Raw genomic sequence first — 16393 nt, forward strand, 5'->3', positions numbered from 1 at the left:
AATTTAGGAAATAAACATAATGCATGATTGATGTTATGGCATACATCAAAATGCAATAGCTTTCAAAAGAAAGTTCCTATACTACATGATGTATGTATGACATGGCATGGTATTTTTGTATTTTTCATGATAAGTCATGAATGCAAAATACAAATAAAATATGATGTCATGGCATATTATGGGCAAACAATCATGGCAAGGTTTAGCATAAATAAAATATACCTAGATTTCCTATCTAAGTATCCTTAACCACTTAGCTAAATCAAAAAGCATAAACCCTAGATTGCCCAATTTCCTTAAGAAAATGCCAAAACCCAACTTGACATTTCTTTAATCTCTTGAATTAATTATGCCAATTAAAAATTTAAAACATTCCTCAAATGTTGGCATATTTCAGTTTCCCATAAGAGTAATCACTTTAAATTAAGGCTTAGATTTGCCTTAAATTCCTAAGACAATACCAAAGTCCCAATTTGGTATTTCTTAACACTTGATTTCTTGTGCCATTTAAAGTCATCTCAAATTTCTTCCTTTATAGCACATTTTACTCTTTCCAAGAGTAACAATAAATCCATTTCATTTTCAAAGGTTAACAAAACCTTGAAAATGCTCCTTGAGTGTCAATTTCTTCAAAGTTGGGTTAACTACCCTTCTTCTCAGAGTTGACACTCTCTAACCTATCTATGGGATAGAGAAAATGCTCCTAGGAACCCAAAACCTATTGGTGCTCCTTGGATGCTCTAGGTATTCACTAGGGATAACTTCCCTAGATACCTTCCTAGTGACCTTGTTTGCCTTCTTAGAAGTCTTGGTCACTTTTTCTAGGTCAACTCTAGGGATTGCTTCCCTTGTAACCTTCTTTGTGACTTTCTTAGACTTCTTAGAAGTCTTAGTCACATTTGTTGCAAAAATACTCTTAGGGATAACTTCCCTTGTATTTTTGGCTTGACCACTAGACCTAGGGTTGGTTCCATAACTATATGGAACCCTATGGTAAGAGATTACATCCTTCTTAGCCTTTGGTTTATATCCCAAACCCCTATGGCCATTAGATGACCTTTGTGCTCCTAGACCTAGGCTATGCTCATTTTGCCCTTTTAGGATATTTTCCATCCTTTTTAGAGTCTTTTCCATTTTATCAAGCCTTGACCTCAAGACTTGATTTTCTATCACTAAGTCCTTAGTTTTTAGTCCATGAGCATGTTTGTTCTTGGGCATGTATCTATTATCCTTAGTGTTCCCGCCCAAGTGTCTATCTACCTTCCTAACCTTAGGTTGGGTAGTTTTGGCATGTAGGGCCACATGCTTTTCCTTAAAGCCCTCATGCTTTCTATTCTTATGGTAAATTGCATTAAAATGATAAAAATTAGAACTATCATGTTTTTTACCATGATGTAAAGGGTTAGGCTCAAGAAAAGATACCTTCTTCTTTACCTTGGAGGCTCCCCCTTGACTAGTGCCTCCTTGAGCCTTGACCATCTTCTTCCCCTTGGGGCATTGACTTTTGTAATGCCCCTTTTTATTGCAAGAGAAGCATATAATATGCTCCTTGCTCTTCTTTGTGTTGGGAATGGTCTCCTTGGGCTTCACCTTGCCCTTTTGTGCCACTTGGCCCTTCTTCTTGGCCAATTTAGGACACTTGCTCTTGTAGTGCACATGTTCCCTACATTCAAAGCATATAATATGATTTTTATTATTAATTGAAATATTTATACCTTTGCTTGTAGGAGTGACATCTTTTCCTTTGGATCCGGAGGTGGAAGCTTCCTCTTGATCGAACCTTGATTCCCCTCCATTTGATTTTTCTTGACTTGTGGAGGTAGAATCTTCTTCCTCCTCTTCGTCTCTTGACCCGGATGTAGAGGCTTCTCCTTCTTCTTGATCCGGCGTCACCAAGGATCGCTCCCCCTCAATCCTAGAGGTGGAGGCTTCATCATCTTGAATATGAAACAAGGAGTATGCTCCCTCCTTGTTCCCTTCAATGCATTCCCTTGAGGATGAAGCTTCTTCTTGGACTTCTTCTTCGGAGGTTGAGCATCTCTCAACCTCGGAGTCCTCCTCTTGGTCTTGCTCGAAAGAGTCACCCTCTCTGGATACTTCTTGCTCTTGTACAGTGGAGGGGATCTCTTCATGAAGCTTGGCCAATTTACTCCATAATTCCTTTGCATCTCCAAATTCTCCAATTTTGCAAAGGATGGTGCTTGGCAATAAATTGACCAAAAGCTTGGTCACTTTGTCATTGGCCTCGCACCTTTGGACTTGCTCTTGGCTCCACTTGCTCCTCTTGAGAACTTTGTGTTGGTTGCTACTCGGAAAGCCTAGAGGTTCCACTGTACAAAAATTTTGTACAAAGGTCTGAACCTTTTCCTAGCTACCATGTGTTCTTTTAAATTAAATTTTGGATCGCCTGCGGAACTTAACACGTTTGATCCAAAACTTAATCTATTTGTTCTTTTAGGTTTTGACTTGGATCTCCTGCGGAACTTAACACGTTCGACCCAAATCACCTTAAGTTATTAATTCCATTAAATATTAATTTCCATAATTGGTTCCCAGTACTGACGTGGCGAGGCACATGACCTTCTTGGATATGGGAGCAACCACCACCGACTAGACAAAACCTTTTATAGAAATCTAATATTTAATTTCCTAAAATAACTTTAGGTTAACCGAAAAGAACAATCAAATCACAAGGAAAAATAAAACAAAAGAACACAACTTCGAAAAACATATTCGAAATACTAGAATCGTAAGCCTCTTGTATTTGGTATTATTTCCAAAAATAACTAGTATGATGCGGAAAGAAAAAATACTAGTTATACCTTTTAGAAAGACCTCTTGATCTTCTACCGTATTCCTCTTCTAACCTCGGACGTTGTGTGGGCAATGATCTTCCGAGATGAGAATCCACCAAAACACCTTCTTCTCCTTTCTTCAAGTTTCGGCCAAGCACAAAGCTTCCAAAAGATGAAGATCTTTTTCCACCAACCAAGCTCCAAGGGATACAAGCTTTCTCTCCTTCTTCTTCTTCTTCTCCAAGTAGTATCCGGCCACCACAAGAGCTCCAAGCAAATAGAGAAGGTTCGGCCACCACCAAGAGGAAGAGAGGTTGGCCGGCCACAACACCAAGGAAAAGAGGGAGAGAAATAATAGAGGTTGTTCACTATGAAGCCTTCTCTACCCCCTCTTTTATAATCCTTGGTCTTGGCGAATAAGGAAAATTTAATAAAAATTTCCTTAATTCTTTTTCCATTGAAAAGGAAAAATTATTTAATTAAAAACAATTTTCTTTCTCAATTCTATTTGGTCGGCACACTAAAGTTACAAACAACGAGAGTTTTAATTAATTAAAAATTCCTAATTTGTATCCAGCAATTTATAAAATTTCTACAATAATTTAATCCTTCATGATTGGTTTAAAAGGAAATTTAATAAATTAAAATCTTTCTTTAAATATGTGGATAAAAGAAAGTTATCTCTAAAATTAAAATCTCTTTTAATCTACAAATAAGGAAAGATATCAAATCTTTTCTCAATCTTTGTAGAAACTAATAAAAGAGAATTATTAATTTTAAACTTTCTTTAAATCATGAACATGGTTAAATGAAAGTTTTCTTAAAATTTAAAATCCTCCTTTAATCAACAAATAAGGAAAGATTTCAAATTTTAAACTCTCTTTAAACATGTAGATGATTTACAAATAAGGAAAGTTTTACCAAAAATTAAACCATCCTTTTAAACTACAAATAAGGAAAGAGATTAATCTCTTCTCTTAATCTTTGTAGAAAGCTATAAAAGGAAATTTTAATTTTAAACTCTCTTTAAAATCATGATATTCACATAAGAAATAATTTTAATAAAAATCCTTTTAAATATTCTAGTGGTCGGCCACCCAAGCTTGGGACCCAAGCTTTGGCCGCCACCTACATGACTCATCCATTGATCTTGGCCGGCCCTAGCTTGGGTTCCAAGCTAGCTTGGCCGCCCCATTGGATGGGTAAGAAGGTGGGTATGCGGTGGGTATAAATCTCTATATACTAGAGGCTACGATAGGGACCGAGAGGAGGAATTGGTTTTGGTCTCCCGATGAAATTTCCCGTGTTCGCCCCTAACACACAACTTAATTTCATCAATAATAATTCATTCCACTAAAGAACTATTATTGAACTACGCACCAATCCCAAATTACATTTTGGGCTCCTTCTTATTATGAGCGTGTTAGTCTCCCCGTGTTTAAGATATCGAATGTCCACTAATTAAGTGAGTTACGACAACTCATTTAATTAATATCTAAGTCCAAGAGTAGTACCACTCAACCTTATTATCATGTCGGACTAAGTCCACCGCAGGTTTAACATGACAATCCTTATGAGCTCCTCTTGAGGACATTATCAACCTAGTATCTCTAGGACACGTTCCTTCTATAATCAACAACACACACTATAAGTGATACCATTTCCCAACTTATCGGGTTTATTGATTTATCGAACTAAATCTCACCCATTGATAAATTAAAGAAATAAATATCAAATATATGTGTTTGTTATTATATTAGGATTAAGAGCACACACTTCCATAATAACTGAGGTCTTTATTCTTTTATAAAGTCAGTATAAAAGGAACGACCTCAAATGGTCCTACTAAATACACTCTAAGTGTACTAGTGTAATCATATAGTTAAGATAAACTAATACCTAATTACACTACGACCTTCCAATGGTTTGTTCCTTTCCATCTTGGTCGTGAGCTACTGTTTATAATTTATAAGGAACCGATAACATGATCTTCTGTATGTGACACCACACACCATGTCATCTACAATATAAATTAATTGAGCAACTACATTTATCATAAATGTAGACATTTGACCAATGCGATTCTTATTTCTAGATTAATGTTTATACCAAAAGCTAGGCTTTTAGTATACACTCTAACAATCTCTCACTTATACTAAAAGACTAAGCTGCCATATCTGCTGCCATACATCTGATTCCCAACCCTTCAACATGTCCATCAAAAGCTCTTGCCTTAAGGACCTTAGTGAAAAATCTATAGGTCATCACCTGATGCAATCTAGGCAGCAACAACTTCTCCTCGTTTATACGATTTCTCGTATTGGATGGTACTTGCGCTCTATTGTGTTTACTTGCCTTATAGACTTATGGTTTCTTCGAGTTTGATACTGCACCAACATTATTACATTAAATTGTAACAATCTTTGGACAAACCAGAAATCATATCTAAGTCTATCTTGAGGTTATTGAGTCATTCAGCTTTTATGGCTACCTCAGAGGCTTGCCATATACTAAGCTTCTATGGTGGAGTCCAGAAAAACACCTATGCTTATCACTCTTCCATAGTTATGACTATACCTCCTAAAGTAATCACAAAACCCCGAGGTTGACTTATTATTATCCCTATCCGATTGGAAGCCAAAATCCATGCAACCCACTAGGACCAAATTAACTGTCTTGTAAGCTAGCATATAATCTCTAGCGCCTCTAAGGTACTTTAATATATGCTTTACTGCAGTCCAATGTCCTTGTCAAGGGTTACTTTGATATCTGCTAACTATGCCCTTGGAAAAATAAATTTCAGATCTCGTGCATAGCATACATTAGGTTGTCTAACTGCCGAAGCATAAAGAACTGCCTACATGTCCTCAATCTCCTTTAATGTCATCGGAGACATCTCTTTAGATAAAGACACTCCATGCTTAAAAGGTAAGAAACCTTTTGAGGAGTTTTGCATGCTTAAAATGAGCAAGGATTTTTCCGATGTATCAAGCTTGGAATAAATATATTTTTTTCTTGTGATCCCTTATTACTTTGATCTTAAAAATATATACATTCTCCCAAGTCCTTTATATCGAATTATTTGGACAACCATACCCCTACTTCTGACAACATTTTGATATTGTTTCCAACTACCAAAAATGTTATCTACGTATAGTACAAGAAATACCACCACGTTTCCATCACATCTTTTGTATACACAAAACTTTATCGGTTTACTCAATAAATCCATAGATCTGAATTACTTTGATAAACCGGAGGTTCCAAGACCTTGAAGCTTTGCCTCAGTCCATAGACTGATTGAGCTTTACACAAGATGCTCTTAGCCCTTTGCAATGAACCCTTCTGGTTGCTTTATATGGATGCTTTCTTCAAGACTTCCATTAAGGAATGCTGTCTTGACATCCACTTGCCAAATAGATAAAAGAATCCGGATAGACTTAAGCATGGCTACCAGTGGAAAAAGTTTCCTTTTTCATCAAGCCTTGCTTTGAAGGTTTCTACCTTCCTGTCTATCCCTCTTTTCCTATTATAGACCTTTTACACCCAAAGGCTTTTACACCACTTGGTGGTTCTGCAAGCTTCCAGATTTTATTAGAATACATATATTCTAATTCTATTATTCATTACTCTTTGCCAAGATGCTGCATATTTATCTTGGAGTGCTTCGTCATATGTCTGGAGATCAGGTTTATGTCCTTCAGGGATCGAGTCCAAAAACTCTCCCAAAACATGAATCTTTTAAGGTTGATTAACAACCCTCCCACTACGACAAGGCATTTTCTGCAATTGTGTATCATTTGTGATACGTGTTGCAATTTTCTTGTGGTATCTCATCTTGTACAGTTGATACTAGATTAGACATGTCTTTTATTATTTCCTTAAGAACAAATTTACTTATGAGCACGTGGTTCATTATATAGTCCTTTTCTAAAAATCAGTCATTGATGCTAACAATGACCTTCTGATTTTTAAGACTATAAACCTACTTTTGTTTATCTAGGATAACTTACAAACAAGTGAACTCCTATCCAACTTATCATTATCTCTCTTTAACATATGTGCTGGATTACCCGAATCCGAATATGCTTCAAAATAGTCTTACGCCTATTCAGCAATTCTATATGAGTAGAGAGTTATGACTTTGGAAGGTACTACGTTCACTTCCGTTTCCAGAGCATATCCTTAAAACAAATTTGGTAATTTTCTGAATAACTCATCATCTATCTAATTATTCCATAAGAGTCCTATACCTTCTTTCTACTACACCATTCTGTTGGGGTGTACCAGATGCAGTTAGTTGGGATTGAAATCCAACTTCTGATAAGTGACTCCTAAAATCTCTCAAGAGGTACTTGCCACTACGATCTTCCATAGTGACTTTTTACTTTAACATTTCTCCGCATCAGCCTTGTACTCTTTGAACTAATCAAAGCACTTAGTCTTGCGGCACATTAAGTAAATGTATTTGTATCTTGAATAGTTGTCTATAAAATAGACGAAATATTCGATACTACCTCTTGTCTGGATTGTCATAGGATCACACAAATTAGAATGAACCAATTCCAATATATCTTTGACTCCATACCCCTTAGACTTAAAAACTTCTTGGTTATTTTTCCTTTCAAGTAAGACTCGTAGGTTCGAAAGATTTCCACTACTAGTGAACACAAAAGTTCATCAGCTACCAATGAATCCTACTTAAGTTAATATAACCTAGCTTTAGATGCCAAAGATATAATTGGTTCATTTTCGAAGGTTGCTTTCTCTTAAAATTAGAAGATGTGTTACTAATTTCCATTTGTTGCATCGTGGGAGTTATTGGATTATAAATTGTCAACCATCAGAATAGTTAACTTCCCTATTTTTCTTGATAACAACTTTGTTATCAAAATAGACACAATATCTATTCTATAATAGTTTAGAAACTGAAATCAGGTTCTTTCTAAACTTGGTACGTAAAGACAATTACTTATAATCCATATTTTATTCTTATCAAAGGATAAACATCTCCCACTGCAACAGCTACCACTTTTACAGTAGTGCCCATGTGGACGGTGATTTACCTTTCATTTAGTTGTCGGGTTTCCTGGAATCCTGCAATGAATTGCAGACATGATTAATGGCATCTTGTATCTACACTCCAGGTTCTGGTAGATAACACCACTAGACATGTTTCAACTAATGAATTAAATACACATAAATTGTTCTTAGTTCTAAGAAGACAGTCTACCTTAATATCCAAGTCATATTTCCAATCATTACAATTGGGACTACTAAGTCTTTTTCTATAGTATGACTACTAGGGATTGACAAACATCCTAAGAATCACAAAAACATTTGGTCAAGATCAACTCCTTAAAATCTCCATGAATTTTGTGTATACAAAATCGAAGAGGAGATTTTATTCATTAATTTTATTATCTCGTCAACTTTACTTTATGACGAATAAAATTAATAGTTGATCTATCTTTGATCAAATATTTGGTCAAAACTCTTTGAATTTAAAATAACATTGATTCCTCAAACAATATTATTTAAATTTACCAACACCTCAAACACCGTGAATTTTGCATGCCACGTTAGTGTGGACGTATACAAATTCAACATTTATAAAAGGAGGGTTTTACCCATTAACTATCTTGTCAACGTATCTTTATGACAAATAAAATTATCTCAAACACCGTTAATTTTATATGCCACGTTAGTGTGGACGTATACAAAATCAATCATTTGTAAGAGGGGTTTTAACCCTTTAATTTTATTATCTTGTCAACCTAGTTTTATGACAAATTAATAGTTGGTTTCATTTGGTCACACAAATAATAGCAGGACCCATGGGGAGGATACTATTAGATGTGTCTAAGTGTATACCATTACTTGACACTAAGTCCATTAATAAGATTATGCCCCTTCCGTTGGGGAAGATCACACGCTCTTAATTAACTTCCTATAGTCATCCAAAAATGGAAGTCTGTTCTAGTGATCCACAAACAAGCTCATCCGTTATGGAGGAAGGCACTCAGAGCCAACGCGCAAGCTTGTTTGCATCACTTACAAACCAGTAATGGAGACCATGGGATTTATTTAAAAATCCCTCTCCCACTTAGTTATTTATAAACGAGGAATTTTAACTATGCTAGCCTACTAGTCATGTATACTAACATGCACACACAGCACAATATAAAAGCAATAAATAGAAAATCTAATTTTCAACTATTATGGCTTTTATCTCTAGTTGTCCTCCGTGTGTTGTCATCCCAAGTTGCTGCCATATTTGGCCACCGCCACCGGGTCTAGCTGTCGCATCCATCTTGCTCCTAGTTCCGCTGCGCCTCTGGTCCTTAGAAGGTTCCACGCTTTGCAAGATTCGATCCGCGACATAAATAGAATTTTACATTTTGATCCTATATTCCATAAAAGGAATGTACATGTATCTAGATCAAAATGAAAATCCTAATAAAACTAAATACAGCTCCTGCTGTATTTTAATACAATCATGCACACACAGATAAATGCCCTTGACATGTCCAAGGGTCCAATCACACACATAATAACTAAAAGCCATAATAGTTGGATCCTGCATCCACAAAGTTAGCACATCCTACTATTAACCTGCCTAAATTATGTATGACATGTGCATAATTAAACTAATACCAAATACACAGAGGCAAAACCCTAGCTCGATACCAATTGTTGGTTGCTACTCGGAAAGCCTAGAGGTTCCACTGTATAAAAATTTTGTACAAAGGTCTGAACCTTTCCTAGCTACCATGTGTTCTTTTAAATTAAATTTTGGATCGCCTCGGAACTTAACACGCTTGATCCAAAACTTAATCTATTTGTTCTTTTAGGTTTTGACTTGGATCTCCTGCGGAACTTAACACGTTCGACCTAAATCACCTTAAGTTATTAATTCCATTAAATATTAATTTCCATAATTGGTTCCCAAGATCGACGTGGCGAGGCACATGGCCTTCTTGGATATGGGAGCAACCACCACCGACTAGACAAAACCTTTATAGAAATCTAATATTTAATTTCCTAAAATAACTTTAGGTTAACCGAAAAGAACAATCAAATCACAAGGAAAAATAAAACAAAAGAACACAACTTCGAAAAACATATTCGAAATACTAGAATCGTAAGCCTCTTGTATTTGGTATTATTTCCAAAAATAACTAGTATGATGCGGAAAGAAAAAATACTAGTTATACCTTTTAGAAAGACCTCTTGATCTTCTACCGTATTCCTCTTCTAACCTCGGACGTTGTGTGGGCAATGATCTTCCGAGATGAGAATCCACCAAAACACCTTCTTCTCCTTTCTTCAAGTTTCGGCCAAGCACAAAGCTTCCAAAAGATGAAGATCTTTTTCCACCAACCAAGCTCCAAGGGATACAAGCTTTCTCTCCTTCTTCTTCTTCTTCTCCAAGTAGTATCCGGCCACCACAAGAGCTCCAAGCAAATAGAGAAGGTTCGGCCACCACCAAGAGGAAGAGAGGAAGAGAGGTTGGCCGGCCACAACACCAAGGAAAAGAGGGAGAGAAATAATAGAGGTTGTTCACTATGAAGCCTTCTCTACCCCCTCTTTTATAATCCTTGGTCTTGGCGAATAAGGAAAATTTAATAAAAATTTCCTTAATTCTTTTTCCATTGAAAAGGAAAAATTATTTAATTAAAAACAATTTTCTTTCTCAATTTTATTTGGCCGGCCACACCAAAGCTACAAACAAGGAGAGTTTTAATTAATTAAAACTTCCTAATTTGTCTCCAGAAATTTATAAAATTTCTCCAATAATTTAATCCCTTCATGATTGGTTTATAAAAAGGAAATTTAATAAATTAAAATCTTTCTTTTAAACATGTGGATAAAAAGAAAGTTATCTCTAAAAATTAAAATCTCTTTTAATCTACAAATAAGGAAAGATATCAAATCTTTTCTCAATCTTTGTAGAAACTAATAAAAGAGAATTATTAATTTTAAACTTTCTTTAAATCATGAACATGGTTAAAAGGAAAGTTTTCTTAAAATTTAAAATCCTCCTTTAATCAACAAATAAGGAAAGATTTCAAATTTTAAACTCTCTTTAAACATGTAGATGATTTACAAATAAGGAAAGTTTTACCAAAATTAAAACCATCCTTTTAAACTACAAATAAGGAAAGAGATTAATCTCTTCTCTTAATCTTTTGTAGAAAGCTATAAAAGGAAATTTTTAATTTTTAAACTCTCTTTTAAAATCATGATATCCACTTAAGAAATAATTTTAATAAAAATCCTTTTAAATATTCTAGTGGTCGGCCACCTAAGCTTGGGACCCAAGCTTTGGCCGGCCACCTACATGACTCATCCACTTGATCTTGGCCAGCCCTAGCTTGGGTTCCAAGCTAGCTTGGCCGGCCCCATTGGATGGGTAAGAAGGTGGGTATGCGGTGGGTATAAATCTCTATATACTAGAGGCTACGATAGGGACCGAGAGGAGGAATTGGTTTTGGTCTCCCGATGAAATTAAGCATCCCGTGTTCGCCCCGAACACACAACTTAATTTCATCAATAATAATTCATTCCACTAAAGAACTATTATTGAACTACCGCACCAATCCCAAATTACATTTTGGGCTCCTTCTTATTATGAGCGTGTTAGTCTCCCTGTGTTTAAGATATCGAATGTCCACTAATTAAGTGAGTTACTGACAACTCATTTAATTAATATCTAAGTCCAAGAGTAGTACCACTCAACCTTATTATCATGTTGGACTAAGTCCACCTGCAGGGTTTAACATGACAATCCTTATGAGCTCCTCTTGAGGACATTATCAACCTAGTATCTCTAGGACACAGTTTCCTTCTATAATCAACAACACACACTATAAGTGATACCATTTCCCAACTTATCGGGTTTATTGATTTATCGAACTAAATCTCACCCATTGATAAATTAAAGAAATAAATATCAAATATATGTGTTTGTTATTATATTAGGATTAAGAGCACACACTTCCATAATAACTGAGGTCTTTATTCTTTTATAAAGTCAGTATAAAAGGAACGACCTCAAATGGTCCTACTAAATACACTCTAAGTGTACTAGTGTAATCATATAGTTAAGATAAACTAATACCTAATTACACTACGACCTTCCAATGGTTTGTTCCTTTCCATCTTGGTCGTGAGCTACTGTTTATAATTTATAAGGAACCGATAACATGATCTTCTGTATGTGACACCACACACCATGTCATCTACAATATAAATTAATTGAGCAACTACATTTATCATAAATGTAGACATTTGACCAATGCGATTCTTATTTCTAGATTAATGTTTATACCAAAAGCTAGGCTTTTAGTATACACTCTAACACTTTGCCCTTTGAGTTTGTTGGAGTCTTGAAGCCTTCCATAAGAGCAAACCATTGCTCTATCTCCATCATAATAAAATTTTCGATTCTTGATTTCCAAGAATCGAAGCTCGTGGAAGTGTATGGTGGAGCCACCTTCGTGTCGAATCCGAGCCCATCTCGGAATTACATTGTAGAAGTTGAGCTTTTGAATTTCTTTAACTTTGACAATTTTGCTTCAACTTCTTCACTCTCTAGCTCTTCCTGTTATGCTTGACCGTTCCGGCGATGATTCCGGTGAAGAGCGGTCTTGCTCTGATACCACTTGTTATGACCAAAAGTAGCTAGAGGGGGGGGGGGGGGGGGAATAGCTCGTCGCGTGCTCGATGCTTGGCGTTGCTTGTTTCTTCAAGGATGCGCAGCGGAAATACAAAGAAACAAATACAAACACGCTAACACTTGGATTTTACTTGGTATCCACCTCCAAGGGAGGTGACTAATCCAAGGATCCACACAACGCACGCACCCTCCACTAATGAAACTCTCCTTTATGGTAACTACCAAGGGCGGAGAAGCCCTACAAGACTCAATACAAGAAGAAGAAAGGGTAGTAAAGAAATACAAGCTTACAAGCTTACAATGAGTGCACAAACCCTAACCCTAGTTTCTTCTTCTCGCTTTGATCCGCCTCTTGACTTGGAAGAGCCTCCAAGAACCTTCAAGAATTGGCGATCTCGAGCTTGAGAAGAGCTGTGGAGGAGCTGGTGAAGATCTGAAATGAATCTGTGAAGAGATGCCGAAGACAACGCTCGCCTGCAGCTCAAATACGACGCAACGGTCGGATCCCAATCGATCCGATTATTCCCAATCGATCGGGGAGGCTTTGGATCGATCCACGGATTGATCCAGAGTGCCTCTGTGCTCTGGAAAAATGCCTGGATCGATCCACGGATCGATCCAGCGCTTATCGTGCGAAGCAGCAGTGTCCCAATCGATCCACTGATCGATTGAGACCTCTGGATCGATCCACTGATCGATCCAGAGGCTTTCTGTTCACTGGGAAAGGTCTGAATCGATCCACTGATCGATCCAGAGGCTGGATCGATCCACTGATCGATCCAGCACTTGGTTTTTGCCCAAAACCAAGTCCCAAACCTCCCAAACCAACATCCGGTCAACCTTAACCTGTTGGTATATCATGCCTAGCATCTAGTCACTCCCTTGACCTGCTAGGACTCCCTCACCAAGTGTCCGGTCAATCCCTTTGACCCACTTGGACTTTTCTTTCATGCCAAGTATCCGGTCACTCTCTTGACCTACTTGGACTTTCACCTAGCTTCACTCACTAGGGTTTTCAATCTGCCTAGCTTCACTCACTAGGTCTTTCACCTGGCTTCACTCACCAGAATTTTCCTTCTGCCTGGCTTCACTCACCAGGACTTCCAATCTGCCTAGCTTCACTCACTAGGTCTTTCACCTGGCTTCACTCACCAGGATTTTCCTTCTGCCTGGCTTCACTCACCAGGACTTCCAATCTGCCTAACTTCACTCACTAGGTCTTTCACCCTGCTTCACTCACCAGGATTTTCCTTCTGCCTGGCTTCACTCACCAGGACTTGCACAGTCAAGTATCCGGTCAACCTTGACCTACTTGACTCTTCTGCAATCAACCTTTCATTGTCAAACATCGAAATCCAAACCAAGACTCAAGCTTGGTCAACCAGGTCAACCTTGACCTAAGGGATATTGCACCAACAAGGTATACTTTTTTTATGTGTCTAAATGTTTATTATATTTTTATTTGGATGTCTTGAATAGATGATATAAACTGTCTAAATTTTGGATGTACTATGCAATATATTCTATAAGTTTTGGATGTTATCTTTTCTGTGTATGGATTGTATTGGTTAAGTTGATATGGATATTTGTTAATGTGATTGTGTTGTGAACTTGTTGATATAAATTGTATTGTGAGCTTATTGTAAAAATTATCATCTGTGATGAATGTATTTGGATGTAAACAGGGAAAATAGACGAAAATGGGAGAGTTTTTTTTTAATGAAGATTAGCGACAGATTTTCATATTCGTTGCTAATATATCGACATGTTCTGTTTATTGAATTAGTACATCTTAGTCGCTAATTAGTGATAGATATTAAGTTACCGTCGCTAATTAAATACAGATTTGTATAAATTAGTCACTAATTTGTTTATGAAATCTAAATTTTATTCAGAATATTAGCAGCGACGGATAATAACTTATTGTCACTAATTAGTAACATATTTATTTAAATCCGTCACTAATTAGCTTATCGAATATAGCTACAGAATATATAAATCCATCGCTTTTTTTAACGATAGTATATGTATTGCATCAGTAATTAACGACGACATTGTATTTTTCATCGTAAAAGACATTAATGACGAAAATCTAGCGACAGATTAGCGATAGAATAAGCCTGTCTCTAAACGTTGGATTTTTTTATAGTGAAAGGAGAAAACCCGGTTAGATGTGCATGATCTCCTTAATTAACAAACACATATAAAGCAGCGTGCATGTGAAATGGATTTCAGGCACCAACTTAACTTGTCAAGACAAGCTGGAGCTTGGATCGCTTCTCTCCTAAACTGAAGGCCCAGGAATTGACTTATAACGTAACAGAACTTTTGAACAATTGACTAAGGAAACTCGGTGCAAAACTTTAGTAGCAGTCCAAAGGAGGACAAACAAAACCGAATAGCAATCTACCTACTTCTCACATTATATATTTCACTAACTGCTGCCGTATTTATAATAATCAGCCGCTGTCTTCTCTACTTGCCATTAATCTAAACTATATTAGTTGCAGGAACATAAATTAGCATCAGAGGTCACAACAAGGGCATGGAGATGCTTCTTGTCTGGTTTAGGTCCATGCAGACGTGCACCCATCATCTGTCTCTGACCCTGACCTGACCCTGTTTCAGCATTATGTGGGTGCACACATCAGATGCATGTACTGGCGAGAGCATTAAGTCGATTGGACAACCACTACAGCTATGAATTCTTCATGCCACAATGTGCCGTCCGTCGGTGAACAGGGACCACTCTTGTTCATGCATTCACATAACCAGGCCCTAGAATCCAGTCTTTGTCTCGCCTTTTTGGAGCACTGAAACAAGTGACTTCAGGTTCATGTTTCCGGCTGCTTCGTCCTCCTTTTCTCTGCTCACATTGAAGGAGGTTAATATTTAAAATATTTATTCAGATAATTAATTAATATTCGCATTATGATTCATACTCGTGTCTTTTTATATATAATTTCTCATGCTAGCAAAGAGAGCTATAGAATACAGGCTAAAATAAGGCAAGACAGTTAGCCATGATGGTAGCTTTCTGAGCTGAGGGGAGGGCCCTCTATCGATTCTTCTACTAGCTATATATACAATTAATAAGCTATCTCTTCACTAGCGTTATTAATTCCTCCGGCACTATGTTAAAGGCTGTGGGCAGAAAGATATATACATTGTTGGACGTATATAATATAATCTATGGTCTTATTCAGATAAACTAATGTTATCTACGCGTGCTTACGGGAACTGTGGGTTAAACCTTATTTATTTTTAATTTGGTCGTACTCTCGTGGGTTAAACCTTATTTAATTAATTCCAATTTGCAGCAACCATGTTGGCTAGCTAGCTGCTCGTTGTTCTGGATACAGTAGAACACTAGGTAGGGTTATGACTGAATTTGCTTTGTTGCATGTGCATTTATAATGATGATTAAGAAAGTGATTAATTGTTTAAGCTTTAAATTACACGCCTTGTTTATCTCATGCAGACGTTTAACTTTCATGGATACAATGATGTTTTTGGTCCTGTTCAGTATGGCAGGCATCTATCCTTTTGAAGGCACGCGTGCACACAGTCACACGCGCAGGGAAGATGTTCAAGACATCACACGGCTACATGATTTCTCATTTTATTGTCAATTAAGATTTAATAACACTTTATGGAGTACAATGTGTCGACATGCATGATTACAAAATATGGGCCTTTGAGTTGGTATGTAAGTGGTTCATTTGTATCAATGAGTAAGCGTTCGAGCTACAGTTATGGTAAATAATCCTTTCATTTAAGAGATCGTTCAATACTTAATTTACTTCACTGACAATGAAGAACATTTGATGTGAACTTATCACATTTTATATCAAATATTACAAAATATGGAATGATTAAAAATCTTTATGAGAATTTTAACAAATTAATAATTTTT

This window comes from Zingiber officinale, chromosome 10A (genome assembly GCF_018446385.1).
Source record: "Zingiber officinale cultivar Zhangliang chromosome 10A, Zo_v1.1, whole genome shotgun sequence".
In the NCBI taxonomy this organism is placed as follows: Eukaryota; Viridiplantae; Streptophyta; class Magnoliopsida; order Zingiberales; family Zingiberaceae; genus Zingiber; species Zingiber officinale.